This window comes from Rhinatrema bivittatum, chromosome 2, assembly GCF_901001135.1.
Source record: "Rhinatrema bivittatum chromosome 2, aRhiBiv1.1, whole genome shotgun sequence".
Lineage (NCBI taxonomy): Eukaryota > Metazoa > Chordata > Amphibia > Gymnophiona > Rhinatrematidae > Rhinatrema > Rhinatrema bivittatum.
Window position 1 is genome coordinate 771,792,976 of NC_042616.1, and position 23,598 is coordinate 771,816,573.

Sequence of the window (23,598 nt, forward strand, 5' to 3'; positions counted from 1 at the left end):
GAATACTTAATCATTGTGAATATTCTGAAAACCAGATCTATTTGTCACTCTTGAAGATTGAAGTGTTATGGTTTTGATGAAGTTGTGAATCCCGGTCCGAGGTGAGAGATTCCACCGACAGGGAGGAGCACCATGGGCCTCACCATCAGTGGGCATGGTCTCAGCAACATAGGACACACCTGTGAGAGAGACTTTATTAGGGAGAAAATATAGTACATAACCAGAGGAGCAGGAAATGTAACAAACACAGTCTTTAAGCAAATACAGTAGTCAAGATGATGATGTAGTTAAGAAGCTGCGGTAGTGGCCCGCAGCACGGGTTACACCAGGAGATTCCTGCAGGCTGATGTAAATATCTCATAGTGCAGATCCAGTAGTAGCCCACACTGTGGAGTATGCTGAGGAAACTGTACTATAGAAGGCAAGGAGGCAGAGGTCTGTGATACAGGAACCAAGCTGTAGACTCTGTATAGATGGAGCACTATCCTGAGGCACACGCGGAGTAGCGTGGTCAGCCTGAAGAACGGTAGTGGCCCAAGGATCGGGGTACGCCGTGAATCTTCAGTGATGTTGATAGAAGTTAGAGAATGTACTCGCACAAGGAAGTCCCAGTAGAGATACCCGTGGAGCGGGTCAGGCAATCCTAGGCAGGAGGGCCCCTCTGAGGAGCAGATACCCAAGACGCAGAAGAGTCCCTGAGGAGCAGGTACTCAGAGCATCTGAATGCCAGGAGGAGAGTCTGGAATAGAAGATCCAAGTTAGAGAGGATTTAACAAGCAAGAGAACTCCTTGGTAACTCATCTTAGCAATGGGCCAGTCAGTATAAGTATACTAGCAGTGTTGACGTCATCGGGAGGGGACGCCCCCGAGATTCCCACCATGACATATACATAAGGAGGCCCTGCGCGCACAAGTGCATCTGCCTAGGTGATTCCAGAAGTAAGATGGTCATTGGCAGTGCCCACACTGTCTCGGGGACTCCGGGGAAGTCGGCGTTGGTTGGCGGAGGCTGCCATTCTCCCAATAATTGACAGTGCAGGGAAAAAAAAGAGGTGAGCATGAGAGGGCACAGCCGTCTGTGACCAACGGGCGCAACATAAAGTTGGCCACACCTACCCTAGTCAAACTGATTTTCAGGATGTCCACCATAAATATACATTAGATGGATTTGCATGTAAATTATCTCATGCCTATTCATTGTAAATATTAGAGATGTGCATGTGACAAATTAGGAATCCAAACCGCATCAGGAATTTTCATTTCAGATTTTGAGAAATGAATACAAATGACCATTGCTCCAAAAATCAAAGAAAATTTTTGTTTGCATTCGTATTCGTTTCCCATTAAACTCTATAGGACAAGCAAAACTGAAGGAGCTTGTTGTGCTGACTGAGAAGGGTGTGGACTCCTTGCCTGAGGGTGAGTTGGCGCTACCTGAGAGTGTGGACGCCTGCAGGTCCCCACCGACGGGAGGCGAGGCTGAGCTGATGCAGGGGCCAGCTGGAACTTCACTAATACCAACCCTATTCCCCGCAGGTTGAGCCTTTAGGTGTGTAGGGCCGGCTGGTCGTAGGTGGGCCCCTGTGAAGACTGTGGAATCACAGCCGGAAGAATCACCAATAGACAGTCCAAGGTCGGAAGCCAGCGGGTCACTGGTAGCCAGTCCGGGGTCAGATGCCAGAGAGTCACCGATAGCCAGTCCAGGGTCAGAAGACAGAGAATCATCGATAGCCAGTCAGAGGTCGGAAGCCAGAGAATCACCGATAGCCAGTTCGAGGTCCAAAGCCAGAAGAGCCGTCCATGGGAGCCAAGGGATGGAACAGGGGCAGGAATAGGACTCGGAGCACCAAAGAAGCACAGGAGACCTCACCAAGGCGAAGCAGACTCAGTGCCAAGTCAAGGAACAGGAAGCTTCTTCGTATAGTCCTTGATGACATCTAGGGAGCTGAACAGAGTTGTTCATAGCTGGCCCTTTAAGGCTAGCAGGAGGCGTGGCTGCGCGCCTAGGGAGGGCCTGGCCTGGAAGGGGTTGCCGTCAACATTGGCCTGCGACATTGAGCAGTGAAGATAGGGTCCATGTCAACTCTCCAGCCACGGGCTATGGCGCAGCCTTGGCAGTGGCGGCTACGAGAGAGGATGGGACTGGCGGCGAGCGGTGGGGGTCTCTCCCCGCTGTGCTCCCGCTGCCTGCGGAGGTGGTAAGAGGGGCCAACCATGGCCATCTGCAGCTGGTGCGTCTAACAGTATCTCCCCTTTTATGGCGCCACCCCAGGGGTTTCGGTTTGGAAGGGTGCGCCACATGAAACTGAGCGAGGAGATCCTTGTCCAGGATAATGGTGATCGGTTCCCAAGTATTTTCCTCAGGTCCGAAACCTTCCCAGGCCAGCAGGCCCACTTCCTCCTGCATTTCCTAATATCTAGAACTTCCCGGACTTGGTAAGTGAAGTCGTCCTCGGAGGAGAGAGGCTGCGGTTTGGGTGGAATTCTGGATGGCCATGTCAGCACCACTGGTTTTAAGAGCGACATATGGAAAGTGTTGTGAATTTTAAAGGAGGATGAAAGTTGAAGCTGGTAAGATACCGAGCCTACACGGCGGAGTATCGGAAATGGACCGATGAAACGGGGAGCGAGGCACATAGATGGTAGTTTAAGGCAGATAAACTGCGTACTCAACCATACTTTCTGGCCAGGTCTAAGAGGTGGGCTAGGTCTTCGGTGGAGGTCCGAAAATCTTTTGGCCGCCTGGCTAGCTTTGAGCAAAGTTTGTTGTGTGAAAGTCCAAAGTCTATGCAGTTCCCTGGCGGACAGCTGAGGGGCCAATGAAGGGACGGTCATGGGGATGGGCAGTGGTAGGAGGGGTTGCTTGCCATATACCACTTGGAAGGGTGAAAAGCCGGTGGCGGCCGATGGATGGGAATTGTGATTCTTGTGACAGGCACACGTATGACAGGATTCAACATAGGACCTTGTAAGGAGAGAAAACTACTCTCCAAGGTCCTGGGTGTTGTATCTGTAACTTAATAACCCCTGGATTCATCACTTCACTATAAATATATTGGAATGATGAGCTGTGGCCAGAAAAGGGGTGGGGAGATAGTGAGCAGCCGGCCACATCGCGACCATGCGTTTTCACCCACTGTGGTTGTGGCCGTGCCGCACACTATTGCTCCTGCAGCACCAATGAAATAATGTATTGCACATTGCACAATATCTACAGCTATCACCTGCAGTGCTACAGCCCCCTACTTTGCCTAAACCCCACCCAAACTCCTCCCCTTTCCTTAATTTTAATTTTGAAATTGTGATGCAGTAGTTATCGCTATAACGGCCCATCGCGATTTGATGAATGACCCTGTAAATTAGCAAAAATCATCTTTACAGGTAGATTTCAAATATAAAAATGATCATCATTGACAAGTTCAATGGGGGAACAGCTTTTTACATCAAATAAAAGTTTTCTGTATAAACCTCTAAAATCTGTGCTTCTTTTCAAATAGTTTCCCATCCAGATCCTTTCCCAACCACAAATGGGTAGTTTGTAAACTTCCCTCCAGTCTTAGGGTGGACCTCTTGGATTCACTAATTACCCCAGTTTAATTCCCAATTCCACCATACTTTAAATGTCTTGCACATGATATGCAGACTTGCACACGTGCACACACTGGGGGAAATATGCATATGCATGCACAGATATATACATTCACAGGAGCACACACACAGGATGTTATAGACCAGTTTACATGAGCAACGCCAGGCACTTTTCAATACTAAAAATATATAACAAGAAATTGGGTATGTATGTAATACATTTCTGAAAACAATTAATTACAAAAAACCCATCATAATTATAATGTGACAGGGTCAACTGTGAATAAAAAAAAAAATAGAAAATAAGGCCTAATAGATAAAATAGGTAAAATAACATCAAGAAAAAAATATATAATAAAATAAAACCAGGGGTCCACCAGCTGTAATACAGAGAAATAAAGAAAAGCAATAAAAACATTTGTATAAAAAGACAGACAAACTAGATTCCTGATTCAATCAGTTAGGTTGGACGATGCCACCTTAAGAACACAAAATGTACGTTTTTGTGCCACACAATGTTCCACCAGCAGTGCCTCTCTCACTCCTCTTTTAATACTTTTGTGTCCTAAAAGCCTGAGTCTCAATTTTCTTCTTTTACCTATATATAGCAGCTTGCAAGGGCTCTGAATCACATAGATTACATTACATGAATTGTAATTAGAAAATTGTCACAAATAATGCTTTCTACTTGTGATAGGATGTATAAAGCATTTAGCTGTGATAGCTAAAAGGTACAGGGTACAATGCCCCCATTCAAAATGGCCCACACTTTTCTGTTGCGCATCAGAATTATCTGACATTAATGTTGATGAGACTAATTTGTCTCTTAAAATGCTTCCTCTAGTGTAGGCAATAGTGAAACTTTTTCTTTTAAAAAACACAATCGAGAGTTTGAAAAATATGCTAATGTTTCCTTAAAATGTTAATATTAGTGGCCAGATGGGAAAAATGTAACAGATATACCAACTCTGGGATAGCAACCTCCATTTGAATTTTTGGCACTCTACACCCTTTCTGGGTATCCCCTTGCATGGACTTTTCTTTCATGTTTATTGCCTGCAACTCATATTCAGTGTCTGTTAGGCACTTATATACAAGACTCAAAAACTGATTTGTGGGTAAATTTTGCTTCAGACTCCTATTCGGTTGACTGCAAAAATGAAGTCATTTGTTACTATGGTTATAGTTAATAGTCATAGAGAAACCTTCTCTTTCTTTATAAATTAAAATATCTAAAAAAAGGTGATTTAATTAAAACTGTTGATTTGAAACTTGAGACTTGCATTTCTTGTGTTGAGCCAATTCTGACATTCTGCCAGTTCATCAACTTTGCCTTCCCAGAGTACAAAAGTATTATCAATATATCTCTTCCAAAAGACAATATTTTTTTCGGAACTTAAAAAAAAAAAAAATTGGTCAAACTCTGGGGGTCATTTATCAAAGTGCTATATAGCGTTTTCGCATGCAAAAAACACCTTTAACACATGCGAAACACCATAACATTTGGTGCGATGCAAATGAAAAGAAGGGGAGGAATATTGGCCAAGTGGGCTCACACTAGATTGGTATTTATAGCAGAGAGAGAGAGAGAGAGAGACTAGCCATAATGCCCTCACACTAGATTGGTATTTATATCTCTATGGGAGGCCCACCTAGTAATTCAAGGTGAGATTTAGGTATTAGTGTAGGGGTTAGGGGCCACTTTGACATTCAAAGTGAGTCGTACAAACAGAACAGTGCTCTCTTGTGAAGATTTGATGACCTTCGGAGTGAGGAAGCTCACCCAAAGATGAGATTTGTGCAATGTTCTCTCAACCTAGTTTGATGTTACCCAGGTAGAGTTTGACTGGCTCTCCAGGATCGTAAACATGGTCCCCCAGTGGTTGTATGTAGGAAATACAACAATTCTGGCATTTATCACAAAGTGTGAAAAAGTTATTGCAATTTGCGCTAAGATAGTGCTTCACATAGGTAGTGCAAATTGCGATAAACTGCCTATTTACCATAAAACACATCCCTTTTCCTATCGCATGCGATATTTAGTGCATTTTGATAAATCCAGGCCTTTGTCTGCTAAGTCAGTTGCTCCTCTTAGACTTGTTTAGAACGTAAGAATATAAGAAATTACCATGCTGGGTCAGATCAAGGGTCCATCAAGCCCAGCATCCTGTTTCCAACATCGGCCAATCCAGGCCATAAGAACCTGGCAAGTACCCAAAAACTAAGTCTATCCCATGCTACTGATGCTAGTAATAGCAGTAACTATTTTCTAAGTCAACTTAATTAATAGCAGGTAATGGACTTCTCCTCCAAGAATGTATCCAAAACTTTTTAAAACCCAGCTACACTAACTACACTAACCACATCCTCTGGCAACAAATTCCAGAGCTTAATTGTGCATTGAGTGAAAAATAATTTTCTCCGCTTAGTTTTAAATGTGCTACTTGCTAACTTCATGGAGTGCCCCCTAGTCCTTCTATTATCCGAAAGTGTAAATAACAGATTCACATCTACACTACATCTACCGGTTCACCTTTATCCACGTTTATTAACCCCTTCAAAAAAATGAAGCAGAAGTGTGAGGCAAGACTTCCCTTGGGTAAATTCATGTTGACTTGTTCCATTAAACCATGTCTTTCTATATGTTCTGTGATTTTGATCTTGAGAATAGTTTCCACTATTTTTCCCAGCACTGAAGTCAGGCTCACTGGTCTATAGTTTCCCGGATCGCCCCTGGAGCCCTTTTTAAATATTGGGGTTACATTGGCCACCCTCCAGTCTTCAGATATAATGGATGATTTTTAATTTTAACTAAAAGATCAGAAACTTCATTTTTTAGTTCCATCAGAAACCTAGGATGCATACCATCTAGTCCAGGTGATTTGCAATTCTTTAGTTTGTCAAGTTGGCCTACTACATCTTCCAGGTTCACAGGGGTAGATTTTAAGACGAGCGCGCACACATGGACCCCCGATTTTATAACATGCATGTGCAGGTGCGCGCATGTTATAAAATCAGGGGTTGGCGCGCATAAGGGAGTGTACATTAGTGCAACTTGCATGTGCCGACACCCGCAGCCTTCCCCTGTTTCCTCCCAGGCTGCTCAGATTTTGGAGCAGCCTGGGAGGGAACTTCCCCACCCCCTTCACTAATCTCCCTTCCCCTAACCTAGACACCCCCCCAGCTTTATCCTACCTTTTGCCGGCTTGCACTCTGCAGACATGCGATCCCCCGGCACAGCAGCAAATGGCCGCTGTGCTGGGAGTCTCTGAACCTGCCCCGCCCCTTTTCCGAAGCGCTGGGACTTACTCACGTCCCGGGGCTTTACGCACGTGGCTGAGCCTTTTTAAAATAGGCCAGGCGCGCGTAAATTCACCAGATTTATGAGCATAGTCTTCTGAAAATCCAGGCCACAGTGATTTGGTTCAGTTCGTCTGACTCATCACTCTTGAAAACCATCTCCGGAACTGGTATCTCCCCAACATCCTCATTAGTAAACACGGAAGCAAAGAATGAATTTAGTCTGTCTGCAATGGCCTTATCTTCCCTAAGAACCCCTTTAACCCCTCGTCATATAGTGGTCCAACCGACTCCCTCACAGATTTCTTGCTTCGGATGTATTTTTTTAAAGTTTTTATTATGAGTTTTTGCCTCTCTTTAGGCCTGGATTCATCATTCTTCACAGAATGATGAATCCTGCGAAAACGGGGGGTGGGGGGTGGGTCTGCGAAAGCCCGCAGCTTTCACACCACAGCGGTGCAATTTCGGCGGCTGCGGTGGGCCGGCTGCCAGCTTTCACATTGAATAGTGCCACCATGAAAGGTGCTGACGATACCGTAACATTATCACCGGCAGCGAAGCCACCACCGACTCTGCCCCTACCCGCCCCCAAAAGGGCCTTTTCGCATGCGATAGAGGCTCATCGCACGCGATACAGCGTGCAATAAGCCTTTGGAAAATAACCCCCTTAGTGAGGGTTTACATAATAGATGATATTTCTTTTCACAGGATGTTCGTGTATATAAGGATTCGATATTCAAAATGGCCAATAATTGTGATACATCACATAGTATAATCCCTAAAATGTTAATAGAAACATAGAAATGACGGCAGAAGAAGACCAAACGGCCCATCCAGTCTGCCCAGCAGATATGTGTAGAGATATGTGTAGAGATATGTGTAGAGTCTCTCCTATAAGAGGGGACCTCTGCCACAAAGGGTCATAGAAAATATCAGTAAAGACTGAAAGTGTTTCCAGTAAGGAATCAAAGCAAAGACAACAGGTAGTGGTCCGGGCATTTACACATTTTTGGAACGACACAGATGGTTGGAATGGCTGCATTTCCAACCTTCAAAAAAGAGCGTTTCTTTGTCATGAGAAAGCTAGCTGACTGTTCTATTTTTAAAAGTCTGTGTTTCATGTTTTATTCTAACAGTAGAATCCTATTTAAGAGGCAAATAATAAGTGTACCTGGGTAGATGCATCACTTCATTTATGTAATCACACATTCAAAATAACAATGGCTCCACTGCTTGTATAATACTTTCCTTTCTCCCCTTTAATGTTTTCAGGGTCTCCTTTTCTTGTTTGGTTAAATTATAATGTATCCTGTGGGTTGTTTTTTTGTTTGTGTGTGTTCTAAGACAATGGAAAATGTGGATCGGGGATCCAACAGTCCCAGCAGGATCCAGATGGAGCTTTTCTTACGGGCCGATACAGAAATCTTTGCGGGAGAGCCAGCGAGCACCCGCTCTCCCGACGCGCGTCCAGGCCACTTTCCTGGGCGCACGATTCAGGAAGCCCAGGTATGCAAATTAGGGCCCGCGTTAAAAAGGAGGCGCTAGGGATACTAGTGCGTCCCTGGCGCCTCCTTTTTGACAGAAGCGGCGGCTGTCAGCGGGTTTGACAGCCAACGCTTAATTTTACCGTGTCGGTTGTCAAACCCGCTGACAGTCACGGGTTCGGAAAACGGACGCCAGCAAAATTGAGCGTCTGTTTTCCAACCCGCGGGTCGCAGGCAGATTTTTAAAATTTTTTATCTTTGGGGCCTCAGACTTAATATCGCTATGATATTAAGTTGGAGGGTGTGCAGAAAAGCAGTCTTTTTTTTTTATTATTTAAAGTTTATTAAATTTCCAAAATAATTTACAATGAAAAGAAAATCAAACAACTTTGGATTACATGTCAATTTCAAAGCAATATATACACAAGAAACACTTAGACATCATAATTCCAACTATTAAGTCCACATTATCTGGGAAGCCATCAATGAAAAATAAAGAAAAGTACCAAACAATGTACATATATGGAGAAATATTACTCGAATGACCAGTTTATATATCCATTTTATAGACTAGTTATGAACCCATCATCCACCTTTATCTGACAGAAAAACTTCCAGGTGATCAGGTTGAAGAAAGACAAACTTGTTCTTTTGATAAGTAATAAGACACTTTCAAGGAAATTTGAAGAAGAATGTGGCCCCTAGGGCCAACACTCTTCCCCCTCAATGTGAGGAATTACTTTCTTCTTGCCTGAGTACTTTTTGAGACATCTGGGAAAAACTTGGACTGTTCTACCACAGAATGAAAAATGTTTGTTTTTAAAATACTTCTACAACACAAGATTTCTCTCCATTTCTAACACAAAAGCCACTATCAAGGTGGCTCTTGTTGTGATATCATCCCGAGGCCTCAAGAAAGGATTTTAAATTAGGTCTGTTATCTATTATTTCATCCATCCCACCCTCCTTTGCTTTCTCATCTCTCTTATAACTCAATATATAATAAATGTTTGATATAAACAATTCATTATTGAATCCTAATATTTCTTTTACATATTTTTTGAACAATTCTTGTGCTGAAAGCAATTGGGTGAATGGAAAATTTAAGAATCTTAAATTTTTACTACATATATTATTCTCCAACATTTCAAGATTTTTATATATTATCAGAGTATCTTTTATAAAAACAGTCCCATTAACTTGTAACATAGTGATCTGAGTATTCGATATCATATTTGCCTACCTTGGAGAATCGCGCTGTAAGGCGAGGGCGAGAGGGACTATCTGCCTCCCACCCATTGACGTCATATTCAACGGACAGGCTGTGCCTATTTTAAGAGCCGCACAGCGGCGTGCACCACCGGCGCGCTGCCAAAGCTGCGCGTCCCTGGGTAGGATTTTGCAGAGAAGTTTCTCTTCGGAACTGGTGGGGAAAAAAAGGAAATTGAAGCCTACAACATCTACACCTGCGACCAAAGAGATGAAAGGCCCGATGGACACTCACCTTGTTCGAAGGGTGAGTCAAACCTCGAAATCTATCTTTCTCATCTGAGGAGAGTGCGAGTACCGCCCAGGACCAGAGATCCAGTAAAGAACTTAGTAATGTGGGGGTAAGTGTTTTAAATACTCCCAACGTTAAGGAACTGCCAATAGTAACAGATGGTGACACCAGGTTGCTGGAGTCAGTAAATGCTGTTAATGAAGGGGAAGGAGAAGCTGAAATAGTTGAGCCTGAGAATATCTCCCTGGCAGATATTTGGAAGGCTGTTACGAAAATGGAAAGGAGACTAACTCAATCCATGACCCAATCCACACTATTTTCCTCCGAGACTAAAGGAAAACTGGATGACCATGGGAAAAGAAGAGAACAATTGAAAAGCAGTTTTTTCTGCTTTTCTGTACACTTTCCCAGTGCCGGCCGAAATTAAATCCTGCCTTTGGCAGGCATTAATTTTTGAAAGTAAAATGTGCGGCTTGGCTGCACATTTTACTTTCTGTATCGCGCGGGACTAATAGGCTCATCAACCTGCATTTGCATGTTGAGGGTGCTATTAGTTTCGGGGGGGGGGGGGGGGTTGGACACACGATTTCCACGCGCTATTACCCCTTACTATATAAGGGGTAAAAATAGCGCGTCGAAAACACACGTCCAAATGGGGGCTAACGGTGGGCTCAGCCTGAGTGCACTTTACTGCATTGGCCTGTTGTTGTGTCCATCAGACTCAGACGACTTCGCCCGACCTGCCTCACCTTTCTTTCAGCTTTCTCCACCAGCTTCCGGAGTACGGCGTCTGTGGCGTCTCCCTGCCACACCTTCCGGCTTCCCCGGAGCAGCTCTGGTGCGGCGTTCGGCCATCTTGACCAGAGGTCTCCTAGGGTGCGCGCGCGTGTGCGTCCCTACCTTTGTGACAGTGTTTGCGCAAACCTTGGGGGCGTCCCCCTCGAGTGACATCACTGCTTCCGCATTTTTAAGGTTGCTCATTTGCTGACTCTTGCCAAGTTAGCAAGGATCGGTTTGCCCCGGTCTGAAGCTACTATGCTGCTTCTATCCACTGGAAGCTATCTTCACCCTTCGGTGTTCTCTAACCTGGGTACCCGCTCCTCAGAGGCCTTCTGCTTATTTACAGGTGCCTATCCTCTTACAGGTACTCACTCCTCGAGGGCCTGTGTGTCTAGTGCCTGCTCCTTTCTTCAACCTGCTGGAAATCCATCTATCAGCTACAGATAGTGAGTACAACCTCTACCAGTCTGTCTCTCATCAGTTCCTCGCTAACTCTCTGCATCAGGCCCTACACCACCATGGTGGAACAAGTCTCCTCTGCCGAGGACCTTGGACTGCTAACACTTATCCTCTCTACTGCTCATTGGGATTCTCTCTACTCAGCTATGGGAGTGTGTTTAACATCTGCCAGTCTGTCTCTCCTACAGTGCCTTATTGGACATCTGCATTGGGGCCTTATACCACCATTGTGGGACGGGTCTCCCTCACCAAGGATTACAGACTGCTACCAGCTAACCTGCTCTCTACTGCCACCTCTGGTGGTCATCCTAGCTGTACAATAAAAGAAACTCTCTGTGTTTGTGCTATTGAGTCTAGCCCGGTGCATCAGTCTCCCTACGGGGCTTCTCCCCATAGGAGATAACATCATTGTTGCCCCTGAGAATCCACCAAACACCTCAATATCATAACTCCCGTAAGTTAATAAAAAGTCTGATTGTCTGGCTGACTCTTAGAAAAAAATTATTATTTCCACAGCTTTCTTACAAATTTGAATAAATCTACTCTAGTTTTATAAGCATTGTATTCAGCTGTGGGAACACTGGACAGCTCCAGTACCTCCATTTTTAAATGAAGGGAAACAGGGCAGGAGCAAGTGGGCATAACTCATGCCCTTTAGAATGCACCGCATCCCTATGGAAGGAACAAGTGGGGGCGGGAAAGGTCTCCTGCCCTGGCAATGTTTTGGGTAATGGAATGGATCGGGGGCTGGATGAGCCCAAGGAGGCCTCGGCTGGACCCAGCTAAGCCAAGCTGAGTAGGCTCAGGTTTTGTAGTGGTTTGGCCAGCACAAGGATGATTTAAAGGGCCCAGATGTTTGTGTTAATGCAGGGGGATTCAGAGGGCCTCCAGGAGGCCTTTTTTAAATATTTTATTAAGATTTTAAACAAATTACATTGCAAAAATCAAACAAATTGTTTTAAATGTAGGTATAACAATAAAGCAAATATTTTAAATACACAGTTACACCAAAACTATAGTCCCCATCATGGGAGGATAATTAAGGAAATAACCACTAGGGTACAAAAGGAAATTTGTAATAATTACAGAAAAAGAGAATATTACATTTTCTAAGCAATTTAACACCTCACCCTTGTTCCTTATCAGTCAAAAAGGTTTCAAGATGGGAGGGTTCCTGAAATATAAACTTATTTTTTGGGTAAATAACTGAACATTTATAGGGAAATTTTAAAAAGAAAACAGCATCAAGGGATATAATCCTTGGTTTCAACACTAGGAATTGTTTTCTCCTTAGTTGTGTACTTCGAGATAATCAGGAAATAATTGAATTCTTTGTCCACAGAAAGAAAAATCTTTTTTTTTTTTTTTAAGTATTTCTGCAGTATCAGGTTTTTATCCCGTTCACTGCAGGATGAAACCAACAAAGTGGCTCTTTCAGGTATATCGTCTATAGAAGCCTCTAAAAAAGATCAAATTAGGAGACTCCTGTTGTACCACATCTAATTCTTCCCCTCCCTCTTGACGCCTTATCATAGTTTTGGGTATATAATACATTTTTTATATATTTTTTTCTTCTACTGTTGTAATAGATAAAACTTCCAAAAGGTATTTTTTAAGCAACTCATATGCAGATAATAATCTAGAGACCGGAAAGTTTAAAATAAGGTTTCTTACTCGATTCTCATTTTCTAGATTTTCCATTTGTCGATGGATTAACAAACTATCTTTTATAAAAGCGTTATTTGACATATGCAATGAAGACAATTGAACGATTACAGTCTTAACAGATTCTTCTAATTGAACCAAACAGCTATCATGTTTCTCAACAACATTCTTAATTTCAACGGAAGTTTTACTAAAATGTGAAATAGAAGTAGTCAAAGTGTTTTGCATATTTATAAGTACCCTCCACACATCTTCCAATGTTACTTTTTGAGGGTTAATAAGTTCTGGAATCAAATTTGCCTCACAAGATGACTCTTGTAGCTCCTGAGATCCAGAACCCTCATGTGACCCCAAATTCCTATATTCCCAGCAATACTGGGCTAAATAGAGCTAGCAATTTCCAAAGGTCTCTGAAATGAAATTTGGGAGTTTGCACCGGGTACATCCATCTGAGCTTCAGGTGACTGCAAAAGGCTTGGACTTTCTGGGGATCCAGATGAAAAGGAAATTTCTGGTATAGATCCTCTAGCAAATTGACTTATCCTTCTAACCACATGCGAATCCATAGGACCCCTTATCGCTGACACACCCGGAGATGAAGTCAATACTTTGGTTTTTCTTTTCCTACCCATAAATAGATAAGAAAGAAAAACAGAGAAATTTTAAGGAGGGATGCGCCCCTTTGGTGCGCACCACAGCCCTTCCGAATTTATCCGGTGGTCAGGCCCTGGTTGATGACATCACCAGGGCCGGGCTTCAGGTGAGTCCCGAGTTTTCCTGGGCTTAGCTGGAAATAGCCCCGACACAGTCCATCAGCCAGCGTCTCTCCTGAGAGGCGCCTCTCACCAGGGTCCTCCAGTTTTAGGCACTGCAGCCCTCCCGAATTTATCCAATGGTCAGGCCCTGGTTGATGACATCACCGGGGTCGGGCTTCAGGTGAGTCCCGAGTTTCACCAGGTAGGGCTTCCTCCGGGGGAAACACTGACAAGATGCCACTAAAAAATCTGTTGAAGGGAATATATATAAAAATAAAATGAACTATTATTATGAAAGCCCACCAAAAAAAGCATTGTAAGCTTAAAAAAGACCAACATAATTAACATGAAAGTGACCCACATGTCAGTCTTTAACAGGACTAAAATCCTTTAATATAACTTCTACCTTCAAGAAGAAAAAGAAATAAAGAAATATTATAGCAAGGGGAGCGTAAAATACAACTGGATTTAAAATGCAACTGGGCTTATTAAATCAGTTGATGCTGAAAAGATAAAAAATAAAATATAGTGAACGACATATAATTAGTAGAATAAATTGCTAATTATAAAACAAAATGGGTGACACACAATGTGTCCTTTCCCACTCTGATCACAAGCTACCGCTCCTACCCAGAAATGCCCCACCAGATGTAACAAACAATATTAAGCGAAGAAACCCCATTAACCTTTAACACATGGCCAAAACAAAGAAGATGGCATGAAAATGCAAAGAATTAAATAAAATTGCCAAGATGAAAATAAGTTTACAATGTAATGTCTACCCTTAAGAACATAAGAACATAAGAAATTGCCATGCTGGGTCAGACCAAGGGTCCATCAAGCCCAGCATCCTGTTTCCAACAGAGGCCAAAACCAGGCCACAAGAACCTGGCAATTACCCAAACACTAAGAAGAACCCATGCTACTGATGCAATTAATAGCAGTGGCTATTCCCCAAGTATAATTGATTAATAGCCATTAATGGACTTCTCCTCCAAGAACTTATCCAAACCTTTTTTGAACCCAGCTACACTAACTGCACTAACCACATCCTCTGGCAACAAATTCCAGAGCTTTATTGTGCGTTGAGTGAAAAATAATTTTCTCTGATTAGTCTTAAATGTGTTACTTGCTAACTTCATGGAATGCCCCCTAGTCCTTCTATTATTCGAAAGTGTAAATAACCGAGTCACATCTACTCGTTCAAGACCTCTCATGAACTTAAAGACCTCTATCATATCCCCCCCTCAGCCATCTTTTCTCCAAGCTGAACAGCCCTAACCTCTTCAGCCTTTCCTCATAGGGGAGCTGTTCCATTCCCTTTATCATTTTGGTTGCCCTTCTCTGTACCTTCTCCATCGCAACTATATCTTTTTTGAGATGCGGCGACCAGAATTGTACACAGTATTCAAGGTGCGGTCTCACCATGGAGCGATACAGAGGCATTATGACATTTTCCGTTCTATTAGCCATTACCTTCCTAATAATTCCTAACATTCTATTTGCTTTTTTGACTGCCGCAGCACACTGAGCCGACGATTTTAAAGTATTATCCACTATGATGCCTTGATCTTTTTCCTGGGTGGTAGCTCCTAATATGGAACCTAACATCGTGTAACTACAGCAAGGGTTATTTTTCCCTATATGCAACACCTTGCACTTGTCCACATTAAATTTCATCTGCCATTTGGATGCCCAATCTTCCAGTCTTGCAAGGTCCTCCTGTAATGTATCACAGTCTGCTTGTGATTTAACTACTCTGAATAATTTTGCATTATCCGCAAATTTGATAACCTCACTCGTCGTATTCCTTTCCAGATCATTTATATATATATATTGAAAAGCACTGGTCCAAGTACAGATCCCTGAGGCACTCCACTGTTTACCCTTTTCCACTGAGAAAATTGACCATTTAATCCTACTCTCTGTTTCCTGTCTTTTAACCAGTTTGTAATCCACGAAAGGACATCGCCTCCTATCCCATGACTTTTTAGTTTTCGTAGAAGCCTCTCATGAGGGACTTTGTCAAACGCCTTCTGAAAATCCAAATACACTACATCTACCGGTTCACCTTTATCCACATGTTTATTAACCCCCTCAAAAAAATGAAGCAGATTTGTTAGGCAAGACTTCCCTTGGGTAAATCCATATTGACTGTGTCCCAATAAATCATGTCTTTCTATATGCTCTACGATTTTGATCTTGAGAATAGTTTCCACTAATTTTCCCGGCACTGAAGTCAGGCTCACTGGTCTATAGTTACCCGGATCACCCCTGGAGCCTTTTTTAAATATTGGGGTTACATTGGCCACACTCCAGTCTTCAGGTACAATGGATGATTTTAATGATAGGTTACAAATTTTAACTAATAGATCAGAAATTTCATTTTTGAGTTCCTTCAGAACCCTAGGATGCATACCATCCGGTCCAGGTGATTTGCTACCCTTTAGTTTGTCAACCCTTAAAAACTGATTACCCACAAACTTGATCGTAGTGCCTATAATAGATGGTAAATTGAACAAGCAATAAGAACATATCATACTGGGTCAGACCAAGGATCCATCAAGCCCAGCATCCTGTTTCCAACAGTGGCTAATCCAGGCCATAAGAACCTGGCAAGTACCTAAAAACTAAGCATATCCCATGCTACTGATGCTAGTAATAGCAATGGCTAGTTTCTAAGTCAACTTAATAGCAAGTAATTGACATCTCCTCCAAGAACTTATCCAAACCTTTTTTTAAACCCAGCTACACTGACTGCACTAACCAAATCCCCTGGCAACAAATTCTAGAGTTTAATTGTGCGTTGAGTGAAAAAGAACTTTCTCCAATTAGTTTTAAAGGTGCTACATGCTAACTTCACGGAGTGCCCCCTAGTCCTTCTATTATCCGAAAGAGTAAATAACCAATTCACTTTTACCCATTCTAGACCTCTCATGATTTTAAACACCTCTATTATATCCCCCCCTCAGCCGTCTCTTCTCCAAGCTGAACAGTCCTAACCTCTTTAGTCTTTCCTCATAGTGGAGCTGTTCCATCCCCTTTATCATTTTAGTTGCCCTTCGCTGTACCTTGGGTAAAGCCATGCTGACTTTGTTCCATTAAACCATGTCTTTCTATATGTTCTGTGATTTTGATCTTTAGAACACTTTCCACTATTTTTCCCAGCTCTAAAGTCAGGCTTTCCCCAACACTGACAAACAATGTAAGGTACAATTTTATTTAATTCTTTGACATACGATCAGCACAGTACACCTCAGTGAAGATTTGATGTCATTTGGAGGGAGGAAAGCCTCACAAAGATGAGATTTCTACACAGTTTTCTCTCACCTTAGCTTGATAGTACCCTGGGAATAGAGTACTATGAAGGCCTTATAAAGAGGCTCTGTCTTTTTCACATCTCCCCCCAAGTAAATGCCTGTCTGGGCACTTTTTTTTTTTATTGCGGGCATTATCTATGCAAAATTATAACATTTTGAAGAATCTAGGGGTTAATTCTTTCATACAAGTTTCTAATTAAGCTGAGTATAATTTCCACGGTGTCACCTGTTATTACAATTATCTGTTTTCCTTTCTCTTAGCTTGTTATTTTAAATCAAAAGCAGTGAACACTTTAAATAATTCACTTATATATGCATACTCAGATCTTAATACACTTAAATAAGTCCTTTTTTGTGTGTTTTTAACTTTATTTGGGTACTGTAATAGTTTCTATGACAGAGAATGTGTAGCAGTGCCACCTGAAATTCTGCTGTGTGTTTCTTTTCAGGCATATCCTTGCTCCTGGTGACATACTGAAAAATAGTACCTTGCAGTGTCTGAAGATATCACTAAAGATGAACTAAACTTTCTGACACACCCCTGAATAGCTAGGGAGATTAGGGGTGAGAATTTTTGGTATTGTTGGTTTTAGGGAAAATGATTTCTGAAATCTGGGATGAGCTGAATCACTTTACAATTTAAAGTATTTCTATACCAGCCACTTCACCTGATTCTACTGTACAAAGCATGCTGTTTACTATGGCAATGGCTTAATGGTTTTGCTTGGTGTTTTCATCCATCATGGAATGCTGCCAAGCTATGCTTGGTGCTATAGTGAAATTGTTATGTAGTGGACCCTTGACCCGGAGCGAGAGGTCACCCACCTGAGGAAACTTGGTGCCCTTCACTTCCGGAAGGTGGAAATCCTGGAGTAGCCAACCCCTCAGTACCCTTCGCAAAGGTCCACAGCGATAGGGGTACAGGCCAAGGAACATGACACGCAGTTCTGGTTCCAGGCAGGGGTCAGAGTCCAATCCGGGTCCAGGCAGGCAGCAGGCAAACAAGGTCAGAGTCCAGTCCGGGTCTAGGCAGGCAGCAGGCAAAGCAAGGTCAGAGTCCAATCCGGGTCCAGGCAGGCAGCAGGCAAACAAGGTCAGAGTCCAATCCGGGTCTAGGCAGGCAGCAGGCAAAGCAGGGTCAAGGCAAAACAGGAGTCAAAACAGAAACGCCACAGCACGAACACAGCAAAGCACGGGACCTGTTGTGAAGGCAATCCGTCCCTCACTGAGCAGCGTTTAAATCTCCCTCTTTGGCTGATGTCATCTTCCGGGGACGGCCCCTGCTCCGCGTCCCGACCCCTTTAAGGGGCGGAGCCAGCTGCGAACCTGCTGACGCTGCTCCTCGGGGGGAAGCCATTGCTGCGCCTCAGACCGCCGGAAGGGAGAGCCGGGACGAGCCCGCTGGAGGAGGTAGGGGGACCCGATCGGGCCTCACAACAGAAATTCCAGACTAAACTAGCCAAAACTGTTTGGCTTGGAGTTCAATTGTATGTATTTATTTCCTTAAGATATTAAATAAGCATTTTTAAGATGTTTGACAAAATCTTTAATGTCTTTATCCCAAAAAATGAGGTAAAATTACCCTGGTAGAAAACTCACCCACTCTTCCATTTAAAAAAAATAAAGAGTCATTTGAAGATTTTTAGCCTCTCTACTGTTGTTCCTTCTATTTTTTTTTTATATTTAATTTTGTGTTTTAAAATTTTTTTTTGTTACTTTTTTTGTGGACTTTAGAAATTGTTACTTTTTACGGCCTTTTAAAATTTAAAAATTCACCCGGGGCCAGAATAGTGGTTCCTATCTTGGGTCCTGATGCTTTCTATTGTCCTTTTTATTTATTTTAATGTATCTTTATTAATTGTATATCTATTGGCACCGGGATCACCAAATTGCAGCCAGAGCTCTAAAAATACATTGAAGTCCTATTGAGATTTTCCTCCCCTTAGATTAAACTTATTTTAATATTTTTCCTTTGTCAGTTTTTAAACTTTTATTTTTGATCACAGCAGGGTTGTGGGCCCGGAAGTGATATCACTGGGAGCTTAGCCACGCGGCTGGCACTTCCCTTCAGTGCCAGGAGCTTGCCCGATGCCCCTGGACATTTGTAACAAGGCTCCTTCAAGCAGCAGCAGCAGCTTCCCCAAGGCTGCCACTGCAAACTGAAAGTGACCCTATAAGGAACTGCAGTTTCCCAGCAGGAGCCCAGCTGGGAAAGCTAGGCTGGCTCATGAGGAATTAGGTACATGATGGTTTAGTAGCATCCCAGGTACCGTGGGCAAGGCTAGGCCCAGCCAGATTCCCAATGGCTGTGAGTAAACCCACACCGGTTACACAGCTGTGCTTAAATGGTAGCTCAAGGAAGTGCCGCTGCTGGCACGTCTCCTGAGCATTTACAGTGAGTTTAGTATTAATATAGCACCAGAGGGATTGTAAGCTGGTTTGGGTCTCTCCTGGATAAGGGAAACTGCACCTTTTTACTACTTTGAGGTTTTCCCCAACTTGCAGCCATAAATCAGAAAGTATTTGTTCACGTTTGCCTTGGTTTTCAGCATTAAAGAACTCTGGTGAGCATTGCTATGTGGACAATCCTGTTTTGATTTTCTCTCTTGTCAGATTGTGCCAGGCCCCCTTTTTAAGAGACTCACAGCTTAGAATTTTTTTCTTTCTTTTTTTTTTTTTTAAGATACCCACAGCTTAGGGAAGCAGCTTTCAGGCTGTGACCAGTCAACTTGCTTGTAATTGAAAAGGAACCCTGCCTTACAGACCTGGAAATTGCAACACATAGGGTTCCAGCAGAGCCTTGGGCAATTTGCCTTCGGGGGGGGGGAGGGGGGGGGGCGCGGGAGCCTTCTCTGTCCTAACTATGGCATCACTTGAGGATACAATTAAAAAACAGCACCAACATATACAATTTGTAACCGAACAAATATAGGCACTCCATAGGCAGTATTCTGAGCTTGCCAAAACATGGGAGCAAAAGTATCAGCAGTTGGAAGCCTACATCTCATTGAAAGCTGCCCCAGGAAAACACTGTCCAACTCTTAATTTGTTACTCTCTGAGTGCTTTAATGGGAACAGGGGACTTATTGGGGGATTTTTTCACCAATGTAATTTACACTTCCAGCTTTATTCAGACTTCAGATGATACAAGGAAGTTGTGTTGGGTAATCACTGGCTGGAGATTACCTAAAATAGGCTAATGCATGGATGGAGCAAGACCCAACACCACATGGGGGATTTTCCTCCAGGAGTTCAAAAAAATGTTTTCTGACCCCCAGAGACATACAGTTGAAAGGAGGCTAATGCAATTAAGGCAAGGAATGGGCTCTATCTTGTGCTACGTTGCCTGTTTCTGTCAACTACAGGTAGATGAGAGATGGTGCAAAGAAACACTGTGGCATCAATTCCTATTAGGAATAAAGGTGGAAATCAAAGCTGAACTAGCCTGGATTGAGCTGCCCTTTACTTTGGAGGAGTTCATCAATACCTGTATACGCACAGACACCCACTTGGGAGAGTGGCAAAGGGAGAAACAAGGGTTATTGAGTTGGTGACACTTTCCCCGAATACTCCCTCTGTAGACGTCAATGGACAAGATGCCCCAGAGCCAATGCAAATCTGTACCGCTCCCTCTGGATATTTGACCACAGGCCACAATTGTGGCCCTGTTCCCACTGTCTTAGCTGTGGAGACTTGGGATATTTTGTGGCACGATGCCCCTACCAGATAGCTTTCCAAAAAAATACTCTGACTACCCAAAGACAAAGTCCGCGAAATAGCAGAGGCAGAGATCGGGTGGAAAGGATTGCCTCTGCAGTACAATTGCAAGTAACCCAAATTAGGGAAAAAGGGTATTTTAGACAGAACAGATGGAGCAAATTCAAAACGTCCATATTCAGGAAGTAAGTGAAATAGTGAAGCCACTAATCTCCTGGATGGATAAACTGGATACAGCAATTCTACCTGCTTTAACCAATTTGGACGAAACAGTCCATTACATACAGAAAGATCTGTGGGCAGTATCCCAGGGTCTCAAGAAGGGTTTCTATCCGAGCATGAAGAGTGTATTACAGAAGGTTTTCAGAGTGCAACCCTTACAGGTGCTGCCCTTGTGAGAGTAAAAAAGAAAGTTTGCTAACAAGGGGCCAGCTTTGCTGGAAAAGAGAGACACCTAATTGAGTTCCCAGCATGAGCCTTTGCATGACTCATCCAACCAGTACAATAGTAAAGAAGGGTTAAGATACACAGAGATGGGATCAGGGGAAGGATTATCAGATTCCATTCCCCCAGGGTCAACTGCACTAGACGGATAGAGGGACCACCCTTGCACCCTTGTAGCGTGCTATTGGAAGATGAATGAGACTTTGCAATTTGGACTTGCTTTTTCTTCTTTTTCGTTTCCCTGTTACCCAAAGTCCCTAAATATTCCATTCCGCTATCATAGGAGGGCTGGGAGGGGGAAGGAAATACTGGTGCAAAGTAAGGATAGCCTGTAAAAGGTGCGGGGGGGGGGGGGGGGGGGAGGCCCTCCACTGAGGGGGGATTCTGTAAGAATCTTGCAGCCGTAAGTCAGGAAGTATTTCTTTGTTTTTGCCTTGGTTTCCAGCATTAAAGAACCCCCGTGAGTATTGCTATGTGGACTGTCCTGTACTTTAGTTTGATCCTTACCTTCGACCACGCTGAGGAAGCTGAGCCCCGGAGACACCTTCAAGAGCTGGGAGAGAGGCCCGCGCAGCCGGCGCTTGAGCCCATCGGGGTAAGGCCTTAGTTCTCACCCTACCTCCGTGGGCCCCCGCGCCGACCTCGAGGGAATCGGGGTGTCCGTCTTCCGCATTCCTCCTCCTCCGCTGCGACGACAGCCGACCGGTACGGGCCCTCCCGCCGCCCAGCGCCACCCGAATCCAGCAAGGGAGGAGTCCTCGGGGACTGCCACTCCTCCTGCCGACGGCCGCAGACCGACGCCCCACAAACCCAGCGAAGTCGCGCCGGTGACGTCACGCCAGCGCGACCCGATTCGATTTAAAGAGCCGGCAAGCCCTTAGACGCCCTCTTACCTTCGACCACGCTGAGGAAGCTGAGCCCCGGAAACACCTTCAAGAGCTGGGAGAGAGGCCCGCGCAGCCGGCGCTTGAGCCCATCGGGGTAAGACCTTAGTTCTCGCCCTACCTCCGTGGGCCCCCGCGCCGACCTCGAGGGAATCGGGGTGTCCGTCTTCCGCATTCCTCCTCCTCCGCTGCGACGACAGCCGACCGGTACGGGCCCTCCCGCCGCCCAGCGCCACCCGAATCCAGCAAGGGAGGAGTCCTCGGGGACTGCCACTCCTCCTGCCGACGGCCGCAGACCGACGCCCCACAAACCCAGCGAAGTCGCGCCGGTGACGTCACGCCAGCGCGACCCGATTCGATTTAAAGAGCCGGCGAGCCCTTAGACGCCCTCTTACCTTCGACCACGCTGAGGAAGCTGAGCCCCGGAGACACCTTCAAGAGCTGGGAGAGAGGCCCGCGCAGCCGGCGCTTGAGCCCATCGGGGTAAGGCCTTAGTTCTCGCCCTACCTCCGTGGGCCCCCGCGCCGACCTCGAGGGAATCGGGGTGTCCGTCTTCCGCATTCCTCCTCCTCCGCTGCGACGACAGCCGACCGGTACGGGCCCTCCCGCTGCCCAGCGCCACCCGAATCCAGCAAGGGAGGAGTCCTCGGGGACTGCCACTCCTCCTGCCGACGGCCGCAGACCGACGCCCCACAAACCCAGCGAAGTCGCGCCGGTGACGTCACGACAACGCGACTAAACGTGACCCGAATCGATTCAAAGGGCCGGCAAGCTCTAGGGCGCCGCGCGCCAGAGTCGCGCGCCAAAGGAGCGTGACAAAGGGGCCTGCCCCTTTGTGCGCCCCTTCGTGCAGCCCCTGAGAAAGCCCACCCCATCTGACCGACGGTTATAGCTTTCCCACCCAGGATCAACCCTATCTAGGCCAACTGCAACTGCGAGACCTCTCGCCCCCGACATACCCAGGCCCTATTGTCTCCTGGGTCCCCTGGGTACTTCTATTAACCTCGCCCAAACCACCAAACACACAACCACATCCATCCCCCACTCAGCCAGCTGTATGCAAGTCCCCCCAGATCCCAGGACACATCCAACTGCAGTCAGTAACAACCCATCAACGTCCAATACCCAATTCAGCCACATCCAGGACATTTTCAACACCATCCAACAATCAACTCTACTGCATCCAGGACCCAGTCAACTACAATCAGTACCCACTCAGCTGCAGACAACAACTACCCAGCCACAACCAGACTCATCCATCCAAAACCCTCACCTGAGCGCAGAAAGACGACGTATTGGAAATAGAAGATAGATAAAAAGAAGAACCAAAAAGAAATCTTGTACACCTTAAGGACCCCGAGGACCAATTTACATAGCTGTGAGGACATTCACCCCAACATTACACACTCAAGGACAACTCCTCATCTAGAAGAATACCCCGCAACACACCCTCTGCAATCAACCACCTCTATAACATGCCACCTCAATTCACCATCGTTCCTACCATGATCAACCGGCCACGCACATACAAATCACTCATTCCAATCATGATCTCACCGACCACCCAATTTCTAGGACTCACACTGTTCACCATCATCCTTTTCAACGCTCAATCTCTCACTAACAAAATGCTGATACTTAACGACCTTCTTCAAGACAATAATCCAGACTTCTGCGCCATAACTGAAACATGGCTCAAAA